Source organism: Rutidosis leptorrhynchoides, chromosome 4 (assembly GCF_046630445.1).
Source record: "Rutidosis leptorrhynchoides isolate AG116_Rl617_1_P2 chromosome 4, CSIRO_AGI_Rlap_v1, whole genome shotgun sequence".
NCBI classification, from domain to species: domain Eukaryota; kingdom Viridiplantae; phylum Streptophyta; class Magnoliopsida; order Asterales; family Asteraceae; genus Rutidosis; species Rutidosis leptorrhynchoides.
Genome location: NC_092336.1, coordinates 551,411,418 through 551,437,473, shown reverse-complemented (window position 1 = coordinate 551,437,473; position 26,056 = coordinate 551,411,418).

Genomic DNA, 26,056 nt, shown 5'->3' with positions numbered 1-26,056 from the left:
CACTTTTCAAAGGTGCATGATGGCCATATTCCATGATATGATAGAAGATTGCATGGAGGTGTTCATGGATGACTTTTCGATCTTCGGTGACACTTTCGATTCATGCCTTCTTAATTAAGAACGGATGTTGGTAAGGTGTGAGAAATCTAATCTTGTGCTCAACTAGGAAAAGTGCCATTTCATGGTACAATGGGGCATAGTTCTCGGGCACAAGATTTCTAAGAACAGTATTGAGGTAGATCCCGCAAAGGTAACTGCTATTAAGAACCTTCCACCTCTCACTGATGTTAAGGGTGTTCGGAGCTTTCTCTGGCACGCCGGTTTTTACCGGTGGTTCATTAAGGATTTTTCCAAAATCGCTAACCCGATAAACAAACTCCTCGAAAATAACACACCTTGGAACTTCTCCGAAGAGTGCCAAAAGGTATTCGAACTTCTTAAGGAGAAACTCATCAATGCACGTATCATAATTGCTCCGAATTGGTCCCTTCCGTTTGAGCTTATGTGTGATGCATCCGATTTTGCTGTTGGCTCTGTTTTGGGCCAAATGGTCGAGAAACATTTCCGACCCATCTATTATGCAAGAAAGACCTTGCAAGGAGCACAGTTGAATTACACTACCACTGAAAAAGAGCTCCTTACGGTGGTCTTTTCGTTCGATAAGTTCCTATTTAGTCTTGTCTAAGACTATTGTTTTTACGGACCATTCTGCTCTAAAGTACCTCTTCTCAAAACCGGATGCCAAACCTCGACTGCTTAGATGGATCTTGATCTTGCAAGAATTCGATATCGAGATCCGGGATAAGAAAGGTGTTGAAAATCTAGCGGCCGACCACTTGTCTAGACTCGAGAATCCAAATCTCGAAGTCCTTCATGAGTCAAGTATTCATGATGATTTTCCCGATGAGTATCTCATAAAGTTAGACAAGGTGGACGAGCCATGGTATGTGGACATAGCTAATTATCTTGTTGTGGGATTCTTGGAGAAAGGGTGGTCACATCAAAAGAGGAAGAAATTATTCAGTGACCTGAAACACTATTTCTGGGAAGATCCCTATCTTTTTCGTAGTTTTCCGGATGGAGTCATTCGAAGGTGCATTTCCGGTGAGGAATGCACTCGTATTTTGTTGGAGTGCCATCGTGGCCCAACAGGTGGCCATTTTGGTCCCCAAATCACGGAGAGAAAGGTTTATGAGGCCGATTTTTATTGGCCTAGTATTTTCAAATATGCCCACCTAATTTTCATATCGTGTGATGCGTGCCAACGGGCCAGAAAAATACCAAAAGAGATGAGATGCCTCAACATAGCATTCAAGTATGTGAGGTGTTTGACATTTGGGGGATCGATTTTATGGGCCCGTATCCTAAATCTCATTCGACTCTTTACATTCTCGTTGCAATCGATTATGTTTCTAAATGGGTAGAGGCCAAAGCTCTCCCAACTAACGATGCACGGGTTGTAATTACCTTCTTGAAGGGCATCTTTGCCCGATTTGGCACCCCGAAAGCCCTCACTAGTGATAGAGGGACCCACTTTTGTAACGCTCAAATGGAGAAAGTGTTGAAACGATACGGGGTAACCCACAAAGTTTCAACAACTTACACCCGCAAACAAGTGGGCAAGTTGAGAATACCAATCGGTCATTGAAGCGAATTTTAGAAAAGACCGTGGGTACGAATCCTAAGGAGTGGTCTACAAAGCTTGAAGATGCATTGTGGGCATTTCGTACGGCCTACAAGACACCAATAGGCACAACTCCTTATCATTTGGTATATGGTAAGGCATGCCATCTCCCTTTGGAGATTGAACATAAAGCTCATTGGGCTTTAAGGGTGTGCAATATGGATTACCATGAGGCGGGTCGCTTTCGTTTGGATCAATTAAACGAGTTGGATGAGTTGCGCCTTGACGCATATGAGAACTCGGTTATTTACAAGGAGAAAGCTAAACGTTGGCATGATAACCGAATCAAAAACCCGAAAGAGTTCAAGGAGGGCGATCGAGTCATTCTCTATAATGCTTGTTATAAGTTATCGCTCGGAAAGTTAAAGTCACGATGGAACTGGCCATTCGTTGTGAAGAAGGTGTACCCATATGGTACAATTGAGTTAGTGAATTCGAAAGGTGAAGAGTTTAAGGTAAATGGCCACTGGGACAGACCTTACATTGATGGTTTTCTTGAAACCGAAATTGAAGATGAGGTTAACCTCAACTTCGAGCCAGAAAATGAATGAATTCGGAGTTGAGTCCCGTGAACGACTCTATAATAAACTTCACTTTGTTGTATAGTTTGTATGTGTAGGTTTGTTTGCGGGTTTGCCGAGTCTAAAATGCTATATGATTGATTGGGGTCGTTTACTTGTTATTTTTATTGATTGTTTGGTCCTTTAAGGTGATAATTAGTTGCTGAATAAGTAAAAACGTCGAAGTACCAAGTCGTGCCTAAGGCCGCGGCGCGATGACTATTGCCGCGGGGCAAGTTTACACTATTTTCCGGATCAGATAGCTCTTTAAGTTGATACCTGACCACGCCTAAGACCGCGTCGTGAAGGATATTTGCCACGGCGCGGGTTTCAAGTGGTTTGAGGTTGAAGAACAAGAGAAAAAAATGAGCATCAGACATCACGTATCTACGCGGCGCGGAGATTTAGGTCGCGGCGCTACCTTTCTGCCGTCCAGATTCCAAACCCATCGTTTAAACTTTTAAATTAAATGGGTCAAACCGACCCACCTTCTAACCCGACAGGATTCCAACCCTTTTAAGGGATTCTTGGAGCTCTTTTCACCCACTTTTATTCTACCTACCTCTCAAGCATACATTGAGTCACCAAAACCCTAAGTTCAATTAACAATCATTCTTCACTAATTGATTCAAATCTTTGTTCAATCATGCCTGTTAAGGTCCGATTTTACTCTTTTCTATCTTTTTCTCTCGTAATTCTATGATATGTATGTATTTTCTTCATGAATTCTTGTGTAGTTTATGCATAATATGTGATGAATTGTTTATGAATATGATATGTATGTATTTTCTTCATGAATTCTTGTGTAGTTTATGCATAATATTGATTCTTGAGATTAGGGTAGTGATAAATCCGAATTTGGTGATGGATGTTTAGGGTTTTTGTTTGTGAGGAAGATGGTTGCTCCTAGATATATGTTTTAAGATAGTGTGGGGTGATTTGGGCGGGTCGTATGTGACTTTGGTGATTTGTGAAGCTTGATGATATTTTTGTGATTTGTGAGATGGTTATTTGGTTAGTTGGTATTGTTTTAGCTTCTTGAAGGTTAGAAGTGTCATGACCCGAAAATTTCGGACAAATTTAAACTCTGATAACTCTGACAAGATAAGCAAATTGATGTGTTGCATTAAAATTTTTTTTTTTCATACATTTAATTAACCCTTGGACTTTACCCTACGATTCACGAACAACCTATAATTTAAAACTCGAACCCGTCATGATTTATATATGATTTTACTTTCTTAAACGAAGATGTTTTATGATATAATAATTTCTTTTATTATAACCTCTTAATAAAATGATTTTGAATATAATTAGTTCTAGAAAACTAAATTTTATAATATTTATATATGAAATGATAAAAATTTACTATTAAACGATGCTATTTCAAATTAAAATTTTTACGTATTAAGTCGTTTTATTTTTATGATATAATTTTTGTAATTTTTTTTAAGAAATGAAGTTAAATTAAAAATGTACAATTTATAAAGCACAACGTACAACAACGTGTAGTTTAAATAGTTGAATTTAAATAGTAAATGAAACGAAATTAATTCATTTACTATTCACATGAAAGCGACATGATTAAAATTACTAATTATAAGCGACATAATATACCCCTAAAGTATTTGAGAAATACGACTTTTTAAAAAATTTACGATTCAAATTTGATTCTAAATTATTATTATATTATTATATTTTATTTCAATATTATTATATTATTATATTTAATATATTATTATAATTAAATTAATATTATATTACATATCTTTATTCAGTCAAAAACTAGGAAAAACACATATTATGCGTACAAACTTTATAAACGAACATTTTTACAACTAATTTTATAAAGCTTAAGACTAAAAAAGAGATATATATATATATATATATATATATATATATATATATATATATATATATATATATATATATATATATATATATATATATATATATATATATATATATATATTCAAATATAAAAAGTGAAATTTTTATCCATATTTTTACCCGTCAATTATTAGCAACAGAGTACGAAATACCGGTCCGTCAAAATTGTCGGTAGAATGAGACAAAGGCGGCTACTTTAATTCACATATTTTTTAAATTATTATTATATTATTACTTTATTGTATTATTATATTATATTTATATTATTATATTATTATATTTTATTTCAAATTATTATATTATTATTTTATTAATCTATATATATGAATGATCGATACATAAACACACACATACTTCAAAACATATATTACTCTGTAGTACTAAATTCTTATTATTATTTTTATTATTATTACTCTTAATATTAATATTAGTATTATTATTAAGTAGTATCATTAATATTAGTATTAGTAATATACATAAAATACTACGACGGAATTATGTTCAAGTGATTTCAAAATGGGTTTTTCAAATGGGTTAAAGCTAAGGAATTCATGGGTATTAAATAAGGAGGTTATGGGTATTGATCGGGGATATTGTTTGTGAATCAAAGGCCAACCTTGCATTTATCATTTCCGTTGCGTCTGCATACTTTTCCTACAATATTGAACCACAATATTGATATGTGAGTTTTCATAGCTCCCTTTTTAAATGTTTTTGCATTATATATTTGTGGGCTGAGAATACATGCGTATTTTATAACTGTTTTACGAAATAGGCACAAGTACTAAAACTAATTCTACGTGAGTTTAAACCAGAAATATCCCCTTAGCTTGGTAACTATAACTACTGGTGTATGACTGGTAGGCGCGAATCCTAAAGATAGATCTATTGGGTCTGACAAACCCCATCCTGACTATGGGATGCTTTAGTACTTCGAGGTTATTTTAAACACACCTGATCTGGTGTACTTCAGAGGGTAAAACATGAACGTTAAGGCTTGTTACCGGGTGCCTACAACTTATAGAATGCTTTTTTACACTTGCGAGTGTATGGTTATTTATGAAACTGAAATCTTGTGGTCTATTAAAACTATTGAAACTCATCGTTTATGATAAAACTATGTACTCACCAACCTTTTTGGTTGACACTTTTAAGCATGTTTATTCTCAGGTATTAAAGAAGCTTCCGCTATTTAACTGCTATGTGCATGGAGTCTTACATGACATATTTTTCAAGGAAACTTTGCATTCAAACATTAATGTGTATTATATTTTGACTGTTTAGTCAACTGATGTATTATTATGAACTATCATTTATTGGGATTATCTATATGTAGAAATCACCACAGGTCGAAAACATTTATGTACATGCTTTAAAAATGTATACAGATTTTAAACTTTCTTATATAGAAAGCGCGTCTTTTGAAATGAATGCAATGTTTGTAAAACGTATCATATAGAGGGCAAACCTCGCAATGGGACCGATGAATGATGTTCTACGTCAATAGGGATTTTGGCGGGCCATCACAGTTGGCATCAGAGCGTTGGTCTTAGCGAACCAGAATTTACATTAGTGTGTCTAACCAGTAGTTGTTAGGAAGCATTAGTGAGTCTGGACTTTGACCGTATCTGCATATTATAAATTTTGCTTATCATTTTTGTCAGAAATTACCTGCTTATCAATTTTTAATCTATACACGTTTTACTGCAATTATTGCATAGATAGTGTATATACATATTCATATCTTATCATATCTATCACTAAAGACTCTGCCTGACATCTTCCGTAAATTCCTTCGTAACTTATGGGATTTTGGTATTAAATATACATATGTAAATTATGTATTAAGAATATCAATCTAAGTCCAAATTTTTTTTTTCCATATCAACAATCATTTCTCTGATCGTGTAAGGCAGATCCTTCAGAAAGCTCGAGTTCATCGGATTCTAAAAGCTATTCCAATATGGAATTTCATTTGAGCTCCGAGAGCAGTTTAACCGGAATGAACCAACCAATTAGTCATCACCTTTTCTAGATAAATTGGGGGTGGGTTTGTGGATGAATCAATCAATTTAGACAAGAGGAAGGCGATCTCTTTCATGAATCTAATTCGCCTCTCGGTGGAGAACATGAGGCACTTACCGGCGAACCCGTTCGTAACACCATTTTCTCTCTCCTTTTCAGGATATGCCGCAACGAGTATAATATTACTAATATTATTGTGGCTATTCGTCCTTTACTCCGTATCTTGCATGGTGAATTATTTAGTAAAAAAAAATTACTGCTATGAAAAGCAAAACTTCATTAGCAAGTGCATCCTACATCATTTCATTCCCTTTATAAAGCTATTGACCTCTCTTTTTATTCAAGAAACTTTAAACATCTTCTTTCACAATACAAAACAAAATAAATTCTCATCATCTATACTCACATCAAACCACCACCAGCACCAGCAACAGCAGTACCAACAACATCATAAGCCTCAACATCGCAAGCCGCATTGTGAGCATCAACATCATACGCACCGCAGGCACTGAGGGATACCAACAATAATGAGTGATGAAGTATTAATTCATTATTTCATTTACGTTGAAGAAATATTCCGCGGCGATTATGTAATCTCTAAAGTTTTAGGGATTATTCATTTCTAGTTCCAACCGTAAACCAAATGAGATTAATATAATATTAACTCATTAAATCCATATTACATCTGAAGAAAATATACATACATATATTTTCATAAAGACTGTAATAAAAATTCTTTTGTATAAAATATTACTTGTGAAATTTTATTTTAACGGGTAGGTAATACCCGAGAAATACTTAAGTTCACATTAATATGTTACACTGTACATTTTCAATGATGTTTCGACAATTGTTAATTATACTCTCTCCTTTCATAGCAATATACATCATTTCACAAAGATCAAGACAACCATTTTCCATACCAATTCAATTACATATTCTAAATTTGACAGATCAAAATCCAAGTCAAGATTTAAGAAGTGTCATCAATCTTAAATTCCTACATCTTTTGAAACCATACTTTGAATTCAAAATGTTATTCATAAAACCGAGGAGAATATTATTCGTATCTTTCATAATTCGCGATGATTTCACCTCCACCATCATATACTAACGGATACAACCTGCGTTCAAACACTCCAATTCAAAATTCTTGAAAGCACCTCAGATTGAAAATCAACGAATCAGACTCGTTATATATGAGAATGCGGATGAAGCAGCCAAAGCTGTTGATGGTCTTAATAGTCAAAAGTTGATAATAAAGAAAAGTATGTTAGAAAAGAAATTTGGAACTGAAAAACGGATTGAGCAAACTAAGAAGGGGGCTGTTGACAAATCACAAAGACTAAACTCGTACCTAAAGAATTAGATTATTTCTGATGGAAATCTCAGAAGATATGCAATCTCTTTACGTATTCTAAATCCTTGCGGAAGAATTTTCTTCATCATCCTTTGATTTTAATTTTTTTTTTAAATTCTAAGATATCATCGTATCTTCCATTATAAATATCCTCAATATTTCTGAAAAATACCTCCATAACTATACTTGTCTGAAATTAATTATCTCTTCGCGTTATCTGTATTACATCATAACAGAAACTGTTTTAGTTTCAAAAATTTTGTAACATTCGAATTTAAATTCATTGATATTTTAGAGTAGTGTTGGAATGAAAGCATGCGTTAGTGTAATATAATGATGCCCGATCAACGTGATTATATTACAGTAAGTCATGCGGAAGTTCTAATGACACATGAGGAAGGTAGTACTTGATCAACATTACCCTCACCATGTACCATGTTACACGACTCTCTTATTTTACTTAACATCTGAACATACCAAGAATGTATTTTCTTGATAGTTCTATACTTTCCGTGATTCCGGAAGTTTGCTAATATAATCATGCCATTACATTTTTTCTGCTTATAATACTAGTTATGCTCATTTGAAATCCTACCTATCGTATTTCCGGAGAAATCTTTATCATTTCATTTGTATTTCTCAATAGTGATAAATTATCTATTTATTGAACTTGTGCTTATCATAAAACGGAACCCGACCCATTTAGGGTACTCGAAATACTCCATTCATCGATCTTATCATTTTCTTTGATAATGGTTATACTAACAATCGAATTCATTTAAAGAATTCAAGTTATATCATATTTCGTGATACGAAAATATCCTCGTTTTCGTTATCAACTTTCCTTAGCCAAATTTCGGGATGAAATTTCTTTTAACGGGTAGGTACTGTCATGACCCGAAAATTTCGGTCAAATTTAAACTCTGATAACTCCGATAAGATAAGCAAATTGATGTGTTGCATTAAAATATTTTTTTTCATACATTTAATTAACCCTTGGACTTTACCCTACGATTCACGAACAACCTATAATAAAAAAACTCGAACCCATCATGATTTATATATGATTTTACTTTCTTAAACGAAGACGTTTTATGATATAATAATTTCTTTTATTATAACCTCTTAATAAAATGATTTTGAATATAATTAGTTCTAGAAAACTAAATTTTATAATATTTATATATGAAATGATAAAAATTTACTATTAAACGATGATATTTCAAATTAAAATTTTTACGTATTAAGTCATTTTATTTTTATGATATAATTTTTGTAATTTTTTTAAGAAACAAAGTTAAATTAAAAATGTACAATTTGTAAAGCACAACGTACAACAACGTTTAGCTTAAATAGTTGAATTTAAATTAATTCATTTACTATTCATTAAATAGTAAATGAAACGAAATTAATTCATTTACTATTCACATGAAAGCGACATGATTAAAATTATTAATTATAAATTACATAATATACCCCTAAAGTATTTGAGAAATACGACTTTTTAAAAATTTACGATTCAAATTTGATTCTAAATTATAATTATATTATTATATTTTATTTCAATATTATTATATTATTATATTTAATATATTATTATAATTAAATTAATATTATATTATATATCTTTGTTCAGTCAAAAACTAGGAAAACACATATTACGCGTACAAACTTTATAAACGAACCTTTTTACGACTAATTTTATAAAGCTTAAGACCAAGACAGATATATATATATATATATATATATATATATTCAAATATATATATTCAAATATAAAAAGTGGAATTTTTATCCATATTTTTACCCGTCAATTATTAGCAATAGAGTACAAAATACCGGTCTGTGAAAACTGTCGGTAGAATGAGACAAAGGCGGCTACTTTAATTCACACATTTTTTTAATTATTATTATATTATTACTTTATTGTATTATTATATTATATTTATATTATTATATTATTATATTTTATTTCAAAATTATTGTATTATTATTTTATTAATCTATATATATGAATGATTGATAATGCTAAAAACGAACATATATTTCATAGCATTATTCCTCAAGAAAGACAAGCTTTTAGTTATAATTGTCCTATTTACAAGTGATATTCGCTTAAATAATAAAAGGTGAAGACAAAAGACAGATTTGACGAATTGAAGACGCAAACGACCAAAAAGCTCAAAAGTACAAAATACAATCCAAGAGGTTCCAATTATTGATAAGAAACGTCTCGAAATTACAATAGTACAAGATTCAAAACGCAAAGTACAAAATATAAAATTGTACGCAAGGACGTTCGAAAATCCGGAACCGGGACCGGAGTCAACTCTCAACGCTAGACGCAACGGACTAAAAATTACAAGTCAACTATGCACATAAATATAATATAATATTTAAATAATTATTATAATTATTTAATATATTATATTATTTATAAAACCGTCGGCAGAAGAAAATAACCAAATATGAGCTTCCCCAGCTGGCCATGCGATCGCATGGCCTGGAAGGCATAAATCCATGCGATCGCATGAGCCCCAGTTCCAGCCCACATGCCTATAAAAATCGAGCTTTGGTGCACCAAAAAGATAATCCATCTTTCTCCCTTCTCTCATATATACGTAAAATATATATATAATTTATATTTTAATTTTAATTTTAATTTTAATCCTAATAACAAGGGTATGTTAGCGAATATTGTAAGGGTGTAAGTCGAAATTCTGTCCGTGTAACGCTACGCTATTTTTAATTATTGTAAGTTATGTTCAACCTTTTTACATTAATGCCTCGTAGCTAAGTTATTATTATGCTTATTTAAAACGAAGTAATCATGATGTTGGGCTAATTACTAAAATTGGGTAATTGGGCTTTGTACCATAATTGGGGTTTGGACAAAAGAACGACACTTGTGGAAATTAGACTATGGGCTATTAATGGGCTTTATATTTGTTTAACTAAATGATAGTTTGTTAATGTTAATATAAAGATTTACAATTGGGCGTCCCTATAAATTACCATATACACTCAATCGGACACGATGGGCGGGGTATTTATATGTACGAATAATCGTTCATTTAACCGGACACGGGAATGGATTAATAGCCACTAGAATAATTAAAACAGGGGTGAAATTATGTACAAGGACACTTGGTATAATTGATAACAAAATATTAAAACCTTGGGTTACACTCAGTCGACATCCTGGTGTAATTATTAAACAAAGTATTAAAATCTTGTTACAGTTTAAGTCCCCAATTAGTTGGAATATTTAACTTCGGGTATAAGGATAATTTGACGAGGACACTCGCACTTTATATTTATGACTGATGGACTGTTATGGACAAAAACCAGACGGACATATTAAATAATCCAGGACAAAGGACAATTAACCCATGGGCATAAAACTAAAATCAACACGTCAAACATCATGATTACGGAAGTTTAAATAAGCATAATTCTTTTATTTCATATTTAATTTCCTTTATTTTATATTTAATTGCACTTCTAATTATCGCATTTTTATTGTTATTGTATTTAATTGTACTTTTAATTATCGTACTTTTTAATTATCGCAAGTTTATTTTATCGCACTTTTATTATTCGCAATTTCATTATCGATATTTACTTTATGCTTTAATTTAAGTCTTGTATTTATTTTTAATATTTTACATTTGGTTTTAACTGCGACTAAAGTTTTAAAATCGACAAACCGGTCATTAAACGGTAAAAACCCCCCTTTATAATAATAATATTACTTATATATATATATATATATATATATATATATATATATATATATATATATATATATATATATATATATATATATATATATATATATATATATTTGTATTTTTATAAAAGTAAACTAATATAGCGTTAAGCTTTGTTTAAAAAGATTCCCTGTGGAACGAACCGGACTTACTAAAAACTACACTACTGTACGATTAGGTACACTGCCTATAAGTGTTGTAGCAAGGTTTAAGTATATCCATTCTATAAATAAATAAATATCTTGTGTAAAATTGTATCGTATTTAATAGTATTTCCTGCAAAAATATAAGCTATTTCGTATACCACGCTAAGACATCAAGTATTTTTGGCGCAGCTGCAGGGGAATCATCTTAAACGCCGGAAGCGCAACGCTAATATAAAAAAAAAAGATTTTTAGTTTACTTTTATTAAAATTCGTTTTTATAAAAATACGTTTTAAATATTCGAAAATATAAAAAGAAAAACAAAAATATAAATATTTTTAGGAGTTTGATAAATATTTAAGTTTTATAAAGTTTCTTTATTTCCATTTTTTTTTTAGTTTGTAAAAATATAAGTTTTATTTAAATATATTTTCTATTTTACAAAAAAAAAATAATAATTAATTCGGCCTGTACTGTAGCAGCCCACTCTATGGCCCGAAACCCTAGCCCATGCGATCGCATGGCTGGGCAACTGAGGACTCATGCGATCGCATGAGCCCTGCTGACACGCCAACTGTAGCCCTGAATCAGCATTAATTACGGGTATTATTTATTATTATAATTATGAAACCCTATTTAGTTTTATATTTAATATTAATTAAGTTTAGTTTTATTATTTAATTTATATATTTAGTTTAATTAAATTTTAAAATTAATATTTTTATGAAAATTATACTTTTTACAATTTTTAGTATATTTTTATATTTTGTACTCTTTTAGCGTAATTTTTGTATTTTTCGCTCGTATTTAGTTTTAAGTCATAGTTTTTGCCATATTTATTTTTATTTCTAGATTTTTAGGATTTGCCGTAGAATTCCTTAAGTGCTTTTTCTGTAGACTAAGATTTAGGTACTTTAGAATTTTGCGACGCCTTTTTAAGTTTTAGTTTCTTTTTAAGTTATTTCCATTTGGGATTTTGTTTTTCTTGTAAGCTTTAATATTTTTAGACGACTTTTACCTATGTATCAATTATCATTCCAATTAGTAATTTCAATTTGCGATTATAATTTTAAGTTAGTTGTAGTAATAAGGTTAGGTTAGTCAGGTATTTTTAAGTTTTATAAGTTTCTTTTATTTTTCCGTCACCTTTTATTTTTCAACCATTTTTCTTTTTCGACCTTTTTCGACGAACTCTTTTTCTTTCTTATTTCTCGCTATTCTAGTTTTAGGACATAGATTTTTATTCTACTTTTTATCTAAATTTCTTAAAATTACGAAAATTTATTTTGAGTGGTTAAATTAATAGACATCAAAATTTTCTGGTTCGTATTAATAGTTGGATTTGTACGTGGACCGGGTTATTGGAGCCAAACAGTCCTCAATTATATTGAGACCAAACGAATCATGCCCCTCTGCTGCATCTTTTGGCTATTCGAAACGTGGGCAAAATCAGAAAAGTCTATTGATTGGATAACTTATTATAATTTTTCTTTCCTTTTTAAAACTAATAGGATATTCAGTGAATGCACCGAGCAAGACGTTCACCACCTTTTGTACGTTCACCACCTGTAACTAGATCAAGACATTTAGCAAATATAACCGCCGTTGATTTTTCTTTAGAATCGTCATCCAGTCGACCAAGTACTTCAGTTCAAATTTCCGATAATCCATTTTTTGAACCCGACCTCACAATTGAGAATCCGGAGAATATTCAGGAACGGTTCGTAGATCCTGAACCACTAAACTTTCCTCCGGAACCACCAATCATTCAAATAGAGATTGTTGAGGAACGAACCATTAAATCAGAATCCTCTAGTGATTCCGATTCAACAAATTCAATTATGGAGAATCTGGAACCTTTAAGTATGGAAGACCGAATGAGAGCTAAACGCACTGGCCAAGGTCACGCAATTACTCATCCAGACATTAATGCGCCAGATTATGAAATCAAAGGACAAATTCTACACATGGTGACTAATCAACGCCAATTTAGTGGTGCGCCGAAGGAAGATCCAAATGAACATTTACGTACCTTTAATAGAATCTGCACACTATTTAAAATCCGAGAAGTGGAGGATGAACTGATATATCTCATGTTATTTCCCTGGACTTTAAAGGGAGAAGCCAAAGATTGGTTGGAATCGTTACCTGAAGGGGCGATTGATACATGGGATGTTTTAGTTGACAAATTTCTTAAACAATTCTTTCCTGCATCTAAAGCCGTAAGACTTCAAGCAGAAATTGTTACGTTTACACAGAAGCCAAATGAAACTCTATATGAGGCATGGACAAGATATGGAAAGTTGTTAAGAGGATGTCCGCAACATGGTTTAGACACCTGTCAAATAGTACAAATATTCTACCAAGGATGCGACATCACTACAAGGAAAGACATAGATATAGCAGCTGGTGGTTCTATTATGAAGAAAACCGAAACTGATGCTTACAAAATTATTGATAACACTACTTCCCACTCACATGAGTGGCACCAAGAAAAAGATATCATTAGATCATCTAAAGCAGCTAGAGCCGATTCTAGCCATGACTTAGATTCCATTTCCGCAAAGATAGATGCTGTGGAGAGACGAATGGAAAAGATGACTAAAGATATTCACTCAATACGAATTAGTTGTGAGCAGTGTGGAGGACCACATTTGACAAAAGATTGTCTCAGTATTGAATTAACAATGGAACAAAGAGAGAATATTTCATACATAAACCAAAGGCCCGGAAATAATTATCAGAATAATTATCAACCGCCAAGACCGATTTACAATCAAAACCAGAATTATAACAGAAATATTCCATACAACAACCAACAAGGTCCTAACAATCAACAAGTATCCAATAATACTTACAATCAGCAAAGACCGAATTTTCAAAACAAACCACCACAACAAACTGATGATAAAAAGCCGAATTTAGAAGATATGATGACGAAGCTAGTTGAAACTCAAACGCAGTTTTTCACATCTCAGAAACAAACTAATGAACAAATTGCTCAAGCATTTAGAAATCAACAAGCTTCTATTCAAAATCTGGAACAAGAAGTAAGTAACCTAGCAAGGTTAATAGGTGAAAGAAAACCGGGAAGTCTACCTAGTGATACAAATGCTAACCACCGGAATGAAACAGCTAAAGCCATTACCACAAGAAGTGGTACAACACTTAAACCACCTGAAATACCTGTAACTTCTGATAAAGCTATTCCTACTCCACAAGAACCACAACCTGATCAAGATAAGGAAAAAGAATCGGTAGTTGAAAAGGTTAATGAAGATAACACAGTTAAGGATAAACCTTATGTTAAACCATACCAACCACCACTTCCTTACCCGAGTAAAATGAAGAAAGAGAAACTTGAAGCCGAGCAATCCAAATTTTTGGATATGTTTAAACAGATAAATGTAAATCTTCCTTTCATTGATGTGATTTCAGGAATGCCTAGATATGCTAAATTCTTGAAAGATCTAATCTCAAATAAAAAGAAAATGGAAGAACTCTCGGCTGTTACTATGAATGCTAATTGTTCAGCAGTGCTGTTGAATAAGATACCAGAAAAACTATCTGATCCAGGAAGTTTCACAATTCCATGTTTTCTGGGTAGTCTTAGTTCAATAGAAGCATTGGCAGACTTAGGTGCTAGTATAAATCTAATGCCGTATTCACTATACACTAAACTAGACCTTGGAGAATTGAAACCAACCAGAATAAGCATACAACTAGCCGATAGATCAATAAAATATCCTAGAGGGATAATGGAGAACATGCTAGTTAAAGTTGGTACTTTAGTATTTCCAGTAGATTTTATTGTTTTGGACATGGAAGAAGATTCTCAAGTTCCTCTCATATTAGGAAGACCATTCTTAAACACGGCTAAAGCAATGATAGACGTGTTCGGTAAGAAACTGACCCTAAGTATAGAGGATGAGAGTGTTACCTTTTCATTTGATAGAGCAATGCAACAACCACAATCTGCAGATGATACATGTTATTATATTCAAACTATAGATGCACATGCAGAATTATTAGAAGAATTTCCAGAATTACAAGGAACAGGAGAATGTTCTTTAGGAGAAGGTAATGAACCAATTGATGAAGCTGAAATGTTAGCTACACTTATAGCTAATGGATATGAACCAACAACAGAAGAAATTCAAATGCTAAAAGAAGAAGACAGATATCGATATAAATCATCGATAGAAGAACCACCGAAATTAGAGTTAAAGCCACTTCCAAACCATTTGGAATACGCTTATTTACATGGTGAATCTGAATTACCTGTAATAATATCGTCTTCTCTTACTGAAAATGAGAAATCACAACTCATTTCTGTGTTGAAAGCTCATAAACCAGCCATTGCATGGAAGATTCATGATATTAAAGGAATAAGTCCTTCGTATTGCACACATAAAATCCTTATGGAAGAAGGTCATAAAACGTATGTGCAACGCCAACGAAGACTAAATCCTAATATGCAAGATGTAGTTAAGAAAGAGATTATTAAACTGCTAGATGCAGGTCTAATTTATCCAATCTCTGATAGTCCATGGGTAAGCCCAGTTCAATGCGTGCCTAAGAAGGGTGGCATGACTGTCATTACAAATGAGAAAAATGAGCTTATTCCTACTAGAACCGTAACAGGATGGCGTGTGTGTATTGATTATAGAAAATTAAATGACGCCACCAGAAAAGATCACTTTCCCTTACCTTTCATAGATCAAATGTTGGAAAGATTAGCCGGAAATAGTTACTATTGTTTTCTAGATGGATTTTTCGGATATTTTCAAATTCCAATAGCACCCGAGGACCAAGAGAAAACCACATTCACGTGCCCTTATGGTACTTTTGCTTACAAACGCATGCCATTTGGACTTTGCAACGCCCCTGCAACCTTTCAAAGGTGTATGATGGCGATTTTTCACGACATGATAGAAGAATGCATGGAAGTTTTCATGGATGACTTTTCAGTCTTCGGTGATACATTTGAATCATGTCTAGTTAATCTGGAACGAATGCTTCTTAGATGCGAACAATCAAATCTAGTACTTAATTGGGAGAAATGCCATTTCATGGTTAAAGAAGGCATCGTTCTTGGACATAAAATTTCAAAAGAAGGAATTGAAGTGGATAGAGCTAAAGTAGATGTAATTGCTAAACTTCCACATCCCACCAATGTTAGAGGAGTTAGGAGTTTTCTAGGGCATGCCGGTTTTTACCGACGTTTCATAAAAGATTTTTCTAAAATTGCCACTCCTATGAATAAACTCCTAGAAAAGGATGTTCCATTCATCTTTTCAGATGAGTGTATCAAATCTTTTAATATTCTTAAAGAGAAACTCACTAATGCACCGATCATGATAACACCAAATTGGAATCTACCATTTGAACTAATGTGCGATGCAAGTGATTTTGCAATGGGAGCCGTTTTAGGACAAAGGATTGAAAAACAATTTCAACCAATATATTATGCTAGTAAGACATTACAAGGAGCACAAACGAACTATACAACTACTGAAAAAGAACTCCTTGCTATTGTCTTTGCTTTTGACAAATTTCGATCATATCTCGTTCTAGCAAAAACGGTGGTCTATACCGACCATTCTGCTCTTAGATACCTATTTTCAAAACAAGATGCTAAACCAAGATTAATCCGTTGGATCTTACTCTTACAAGAGTTTGATATTGAAATCCGAGATAAAAGAGGAGCAGAAAATCTCGCCGCTGATCATCTTTCTCGTCTTGAAAATCCCGAATTAGAAGTTCTAAATGAATCAGCCATACAAGACAACTTTCCTGATGAATATCTATTGAAGATAGATTATAAAGAAATCCCATGGTTTGCAGACTATGCAAATTATTTAGTATGTGGATTCCTTGAAAAAGGATTATCGTACCAAAGACGAAAGAAATTCTTCAGTGATATAAAACACTATTTCTGGGAAGATCCACATCTGTTTAAAAGTTGTCCCGATGGAATAATCCGCAGATGTGTATTTGGAGATGAAGCTAGTAAAATTTTAAACCATTGTCACACAGGACCAACAGGAGGGCATTATGGGCCTCAACTAACAGCAAGAAAAGTTTATGATGCTGGATTCTATTGGCCTACAATTTACAAAGACGCACACCTACTTTGCAAATCCTGTGATGCATGTCAAAGGGCCTGAAAAATAAGTCAACGTGATGAAATGCCACAAAATGTCATCCAAGTATGTGAAGTATTTGACATTTGGGGTATTGGCTTTATGGGTCCATTTCCAAAATCTCATAATAATCTATATATACTCGTAGCCATTGATTATGTATCTAAATGGGCGGAAGCACAAGCTCTCCCAACTAACGATGCACGAGTTGTAGTCAACTTTTTAAAACGTCTTTTTGCAAGGTTTGGAACACCGAAAGCTTTAATAAGTGATCGGGGTACTCATTTCTGTAATAATCAACTTGAGAAAGTTCTTAAAAGATATGGAGTAATTCATAAAATCTCCACCGCATATCATCCACAAACAAATGGACAAGTTGAAAATACCAACCGAGCTTTAAAACGTATTCTAGAGAAAACTGTAGGATCAAATCCAAAGGAATGGTCCATTAAATTGGAGGATGCACTCTGGGCTTTTAGAACAGCCTACAAAACTCCAATTGGAACCACACCTTTTAGACTTGTTTATGGAAAAGCATGTCATCTTCCAGTAGAAATTGAACACAAAGCATTTTGGGCTTTGAAAACATGTAATCTTGATTTACATGAAGCTGGACGTCTACGATTAAGTCAACTAAACGAATTAGAAGAATTAAGACATGAAGCATACGAAAATTCGTTAATCTATAAGGAAAGAACGAAGAAATGGCATGATAAAAGAATCAGAAGTTCAAAAGAATTTAAAGAAGGAGACAGAGTTCTTCTTTTCAATTCAAGATTCAAACTATTTCCTGGAAAATTGAAATCAAGATGGTCTGGACCATTCATAGTCAAAAGAGTTTTCCCATACGGAACGATAGAATTAATAAATTCAAATGGGATGGAATTTAAAGTTAATGGTCACAGAGTTAAACATTACATACATGGTCCGATGGAAGTCGACAACGAAGCTAATCACAATTTCGACACCACAGCTAACTAAGTGTGGGGAGAATCAAGTCTTTAAAGGATAATATGTATTTCTGTTAGAGTTAGATTGTCTGTTTTCGTGTAGATTTCGAAAATGGAACACGAATGATCTTTCCCTAGCAAACCCTAAAGAACTAGTCTTCTCCCCCCATTCTGAATTTTAATTTTTTTTTTAGGTTTTTACAAAATGAAGACTGCCTGTGAACTAAACCATGGTCTAATGCTACACGCTTTGATTACTAAACGTAATAATGACATACTACCGAGTGAATTAGTATCAGTAATCAGAGAAAGAATGGACGGAGTTAGAAAAGAATCCAGATGCGAAGATAATAAGTTACAATTTGGTAAAGGAAAATCAAAATCCGCAGCAAAAAGAAGAGCACGACACCTAGAAAGATGTCACAAATGCGGAAAATGGTCACATGAAGGTAAATGTTCAAATAATCAAACCTATTCAAATACCGAATTTGTTACTTTATGCAGAGACGGACCGTTCATATGTTTAGAAGAAAAGACACTGAACGCTCGAGGTTACGCCTATGTAGCTATGGAAAACCAATTAAACCGACTATCTTATGAATGGGATAGATCATATAACTAAGAAATCTATTTCACAGGTATGTTTGTATAGTTTTTATTTTTATTTTTATTTTTAACCTTTTGATAATAAACGCTAATTTGTTCGCTAAAAAGTATTAAATTGGTATTGAATAAAATTAGGTTTGGCGACCGAAATTATTGATATCATTCAAAAATTTATTACATCACTGCGAAATTTAACGTTTATTCTTAAGGTATAAATATCTTTAATCAATCAATCAAAAGTATTTCAAAAATTCGTCATCAGTTAAATTAGGTCTTGAAACCGAAATTACTTTACCGAAAAGAGGGGCGCATATTTTTGATAATATTTGATTGATTAAAGTGGGATAAAAAGCCAAAAAGATTTTTAATTTTATTTTTACCATGTTTTTAAAATTAATATTTAAATCTTAAATTAATATTGTAAACTTTGCAAAAACAATATTTTTAAAATTGTAAATATTTGAATTTTTAAATTAAGTTTGGTGTGAATTTCTAATTTTTAAAATATGAATTTTTAATTTTATGCATTTCAAATTTTAAGTTTGGTGTGAATTTTTAATATTAATTTTGAATTTTATATTTAAGTTGTGTGAAAAAAAAAAAATTTACTTTATCTCATTAAGTTAAAAATATGATTTTTAAAATTCTTCGTAAGTTGAAGACTAGGTCTTTGAACCGAAATTGCTTTACCCGAGGAAGGGACGAGAACTTTTATTATCATTATTTTTAATCTTATTGAATTAAAGTATGCCAAAAACATTAAAAAAAACCCAAAAATCTTTACTTTTAAAAACCGCGCTTTGATTTGACAAATTTTAAAATTTTGTCGAGGGACAGACTAGGACAACAATCCGAAACGCCCTCGCTCCTAAAGGAAAACAAAATTTTTAAAATTTAATTAATTATAAGTTTTAAGGTTTTATTAAAAAAAAAAAAAAAAAAAAAAGCTGAAAACACTGTAGCCGGCACCCCATGCGATCGCATGGGGTTTACACACCAACCTCATGCGATCGCATGAGGCTGGAAAACTGGCCAGATCAAAAACTCTCAGCGAGTCTGCTTCTACACCACAACACACACACACATACCCGAAAATACTCCCAAATATTCACCAAAATTCACCGTAATTCGTCATTTTTCTTGCTCTAATCATGCCTAGATTCTCATTCTTCAGCAAATTGGTAAAAATTACACTCCTAAACTCTATAAATTCCTAGTTTTTGTGATAATTACCAATTTTTTACCTAATGCAATTTTGTTAATTTCTAGTGTAATTAGTGTTAAATTGTTAGTATTTTATGCATGTATAACCTAGATTGATGCTATTTAACATGATTTGAAGCCAAAAACTTCAAAATTTTTAGAAATCTAGGGTTTGTGTTCTTGAGCAATTTGGGGCTTTTTGATATAAACAGGTTATGGCCGATTTTTGTCATGAATTATTGCTAAATTGAGTAGTGTAACATGTTTAGATAGTTAAATGATCCAAACAATGATCCTAAACATGATTTTTGGAGATTAAAGTGGACTTTTTAAGTCCAAAATTCATGAACTTGATTTATTTGATATATTTGCCATTTGAGACTTGTTAAATTATTAGTAATGAATATTTTGACATGTTATTTGAGTTAAATGCTTATAAATTTTGTATACATTTTCATATGTGCTTATTTGAAAAATGTAGAATTGTGAAAAATTGTGAAAATGTGTATAAGTTTAATTTTGATTTAACATGTTATAGTGATTGTTTTAAGTTGTTATTTTGATAACACTAATGCATATTTGGATGCACAAATTTTGTGTTTAATGTATTTTACAGAGAGCCGACACTGGAGGTTCAGGAGCATCATCATCTAGACGACCAGCACCAGAACCAGAACCAGAAATGCAACACGAACAAGAACCGCAACAGGAACAACAACAGCCTGATCAGCACATACCTTATTATGATCCGGTACAGTTTGTTGACGAATTCATAGTATTCCCAATGAGGCCGCCAGTAGAATTCCCAACGATTCCTGAGCACACTCTACATCCTAATCTGAGATTTGATAGAAGATGGAGAGATTACGAGACATATCAAAGGAACAAATTCAAATTGGTAACAAAAAATGTAGAGGTGCCAAGGGTAATTGATTGGGCCCCTTTGGAAACGGTCCATCTAGCTGACCGTGTTAGACAGCTTTTAGTTCAAAGGTATGGCAGTTCTTCTTTTACAGATTGGAAACGTCTTTTCACCATTCGTAGACCTGTATATAAGGAATGGTGTGTTGAGTTGATGAGTACTGTATCACTTGATACAAATATAGTTAGAATAGATGATAGAAGATTTCTTAGGTTTATCCTTGGCGGTAGGATGTACAGAATGTCCATGCTGGACATGGCCAGGGCCTTACAGATATATACTCCTGGTGAGTTGCTATTACGCGATTGTACAAACTTGATTCATTATGGTGAACGGGTAGATAGTAACTTTGACGCTGACGCCATTTGGAGGCGTATGTCACATTTTGATGTTTTTACACGAGCAGGAGGACACTCCTATACACATATTGACAGAGCCGAGCTTCGTATTATTCATAGATTTTTGGCTAACTCGATTACACAAAGAGGTCATAATAAAGAAAAAATTACCTTATATGATTTATTCTACCTAAAGTGTATTCGGGATCCTAGAAGCTTTGTCAATATCCCTTACTGTGTTGCTTTTTATTTATCTAAAATGGTAGAGGGAATGCAGGACGGGAGTATAATAGGAGGAGGTATTTTTGTTACTCTCATTGGAGAGTATTTAGGTGTTGATAGGAACCAAGGGGGTCCATTACAGATTTGTAGAGAACAGGTTGAGCCCTTAGGATTGAAAGTTTATGTGGGTGCTAAGGTATTGAAAAGTAGACGTAACCAGGCAGTACCCTATGAGGGATCTCATCCTCAGGTAGAGAGAGGCTCAGACGAGGAAATGGAGGAGGCGGAAGACATTAGGGATGTCTTTCGAGATGCTATTCTTGACGTTCACGTTCGTATAGATGAGGAAGCAATGACGAACGCAGCAAGACATAGTATGTATGAGCAGTGGAACTCCGACCGAGTATACGAGGATTATAGGCGACGCCAACACGATAGTTGGTTAGTTCATCAGCACCAAATCATGAGCCAGCTATCATATCAGGTACCAAATAACTATGTACCTACTCGACCTGCTCATTTTCCGCCACATAGCCCCGATATCCGACCACCCTTTAACCGGTATGACTATAACCAAGCCTATCAGAACACCTATAACCAACAATGGAACCCACCCGATGAGATGAACTGGAACCCCTATCCAGACTGATTTAGTTCCATTTGGTTATTTTTATGATTATTATGTTTTTATCTTTTGACTTTTTCATGTTTAAACTTATGTTATTGGATAAATTTGTGTAATTTTTATTATTTTATTATTATTGTGTACTAATATTTCATATTTAGAATTTGAAAGTGGGATATTAAGTCCCATTTCAAATTGCCATGCATGATTATACTTGTATGTATGTATATTTTCGATTGTTCAAAACAGGGTAAAACAGCGCATTTTCAAAGACTGGCATTAAGTTCAGCAAAAGCTACTAATTTTGACGACAAGATGACAAATAAATGTGATGTAACAACAGACAAAATGAACAAATGCTATGCACCATTTATCATTCAGCAAACAAACGCCAATATATTTGGAAACTTTGGTAAAATTTAATCATTTCTACGCTAATCACCCTCAATAATTTAAATTGTACTGATTTCTTGCAAATGAGGGCATTGCAAGATCTTAAGTGTGGGATGTGACGACCCGGGAATTTTATACCAAATTTAAACTAAGTCTTTATATAATCTCGACACGATAAGCAAAGTCTGTAAGGTTGAGTCTTAAAACTTGTGAATTATTTTTATTCATTCAATTTGACCTTCGACTACTCCCGACGATTCACAAATCTATAAACGTAAATAGAAATGTACATATAATTAACTACATATATAAATAATCATATATTGTAAAATAAATATAACAGATAACTAATAAGTGGTTTATTTATTATGGAAGATAAATTAAAATAACTAAAATCTGTTACTAAATGATTTCGAACATAAATAGTCAATGATTAATAATGTATTAATTGTATAATGTTATACTTTGAGTGTAAATTGCTTTGATGTATATAATTAATACATATATCAAAGTATTGAATCTGGATACGTAAAACATAATTATATATAGTAATTTGAATATATATATATATATATATATATATATATATATATATATATATATATATATATATATATATATATATATGATACATAAACATGATAATTATTGTTAGTACTAATATTAAGATTTGTATATTTTTTTTTTCTAAAATAAAATATATATAAGATCTAAGTTGCAATATTAATGTTATTAATATTATTATAACTAGTATTATTATTAATTGTATCATTAATAAGATTATTATTATCATTAATTAAATTTATTAAAATCTGCATTATTGTTAATATTAATATTATTATTGTCTATTATTAGTAGACTTTATTAATAATTCTATTCTATTATTAATAATATTACGCATAAATATATTTGTAATTACCATATTATGAATTATTTACAAATAAACAGAATTATATATATAGGTTTATATGAATATGTATATATATACAAAATACAACTGTATATATATTATAAATGTTTAAACATATATATAGATATATATATAAATAACTAATTTAAATAAATATGTGTAATTGTTATATCAAAATCAATTTGTTATATGTTACTGTCCAACTGTGCTGCTCGTGACCCTTTGTCATCAAACAATCAGTTAAATTCTATTATTGGAACGTCCACATGAGGATTTATCAACTCTACAAGTCAACAACGGAAAGTAGAGGGAATTGGGAGCATATCATATTTTTTTTTTTTGTTCATCTGTACGCGTAATTTTTTTTTTCCTCTTAATTCAATTTCGCACCAAATAGAAAAATCCTTAAATGCTGTTTCGTTAGGAATCTCTTACTCAATATGGCTGCAAAATATCACGTTCCAATTTCTAATATCAAGCACGAATTTTCGAAGTCAAATTTTTTAAAACAAAAGTCAACAGTTCTTGTGAATTCAAATTCGTGATTTTGATGGTGTTTCAATTGTAATTGTTGACCAACGAGTATTTGTTGGATGATATGGAGCAAGTTTCATATAGGAATCATAGTGTAAGAGTGTTTAGATTTTCGATTTATAAATTTTTTTTTTTTACTGCAGCGACGAGCAGCTGCTTGTTTATATATATATATATATATTTTTTTATTTTTTATTTTTTCTTCTTTTCAATCCCATTTAACCCAGATAAAAGTTCCTACGATAGTTAATAAATTCTAAAACTAATTGTTACTTGGGATTGAAATTTGGTTGAATGGATACAAGCTTGAGGAAGAAGAAGATGATAAGTATGAGGATACATAATTCGGTTTATATAAATTTGGGGAGAAATTAAAACAGAAAAATCAAAGCAGTTCAATGGTATGGGAGAGTGTCGAGGTAGCATGTGGTCTCGAGTTCGAGACTAGGGGAGGGCTGTTTTCTTTTTGGAACCCTTTTGATATGAGGTAGTTTCATGTACTTTTATTTATTATTATTATTATTATTAATATTAGTAATTAGTAATGTTATTATCATGTATTAATATTAGTATTGATTGTTAGTACGATTATTGATAAATATTAGGAATGTTATAATTAGTATTACTATTATCAAGTATTAATATTTAGTATTATTACTATTATTAGTATTATGATGAAGACAATAAAAGTTACTATTATTTTTTATTAATGTTCGTATTAGTATCATTTTAGAAATTTTATCATCATTAATAAATAAAGAATCATTATTTAGTTTACCTTTAGTAATAAGATTGTTACAATTATTATTATTAAGTATTAATAACAAAATGTATTATATTTATAGTCTTTATTATTAAATTATTAAAAACTATTGATATTATCATTATCATGAGTTTTATTATTAAAAACGATCATTAATAACATTATTAACAGAATTTTAGATAATATTAGCATTTCATTGATATTAGTATTATCATTCGCATTATTCCAAATATTATCACTAACAATACTAAAAGAAAAGTTTTAACAAACCAATGATAGATATATATATATATATACATACAAATAAATTTAATATATATATATATATATATATATATATATATATATATATATATATATATATATATATATATATATATATATATATAATATAACAAAAATTAATATTTTATATGTGAAAATATATATTATTAATATAACAAGAATATAACTAATAAAATTATATATATGTGTTCGAGTACAAGGATATGTATTAATATATACACAAATGATATAGGTTCGTGAATCTGAGGCCAACCCTGCATTGTTCAATATAGTCATATGTATTTTTACTACAAAATACATTAGGTGAGTTTCATTTGCTCCCCTTTTACTCTTTACATTTTTGGGGCTGAGTATATATGCAAATGTTTTATTAACTGTTTTACAATAATTATATGCGTGAGTTTCATTTGCCCCTTTTACACTTTATGTTTTTGGGCTGAGAATACATGCAAATGCTTTATTAACTGTTTTACAATATTTATATGCATGAGTTTCATTTGCCTTTTTACCCTTTATATTTTTGGGCTGAGAATACATGCGCTACTTTTATAACTGTTTTACGAAATAGACACGAGTAAATCAAAACTAGATTATATGGTTGAATTATCGAAATCGAATATGCTCCTTTTTATTAAGTCTGGTAATCTAAGAATTAGGGAACAGACACCCTAATTGACGCGAACTCTAAAGATAGATCTATCGGGCCCAACAAGCCCCATCCAA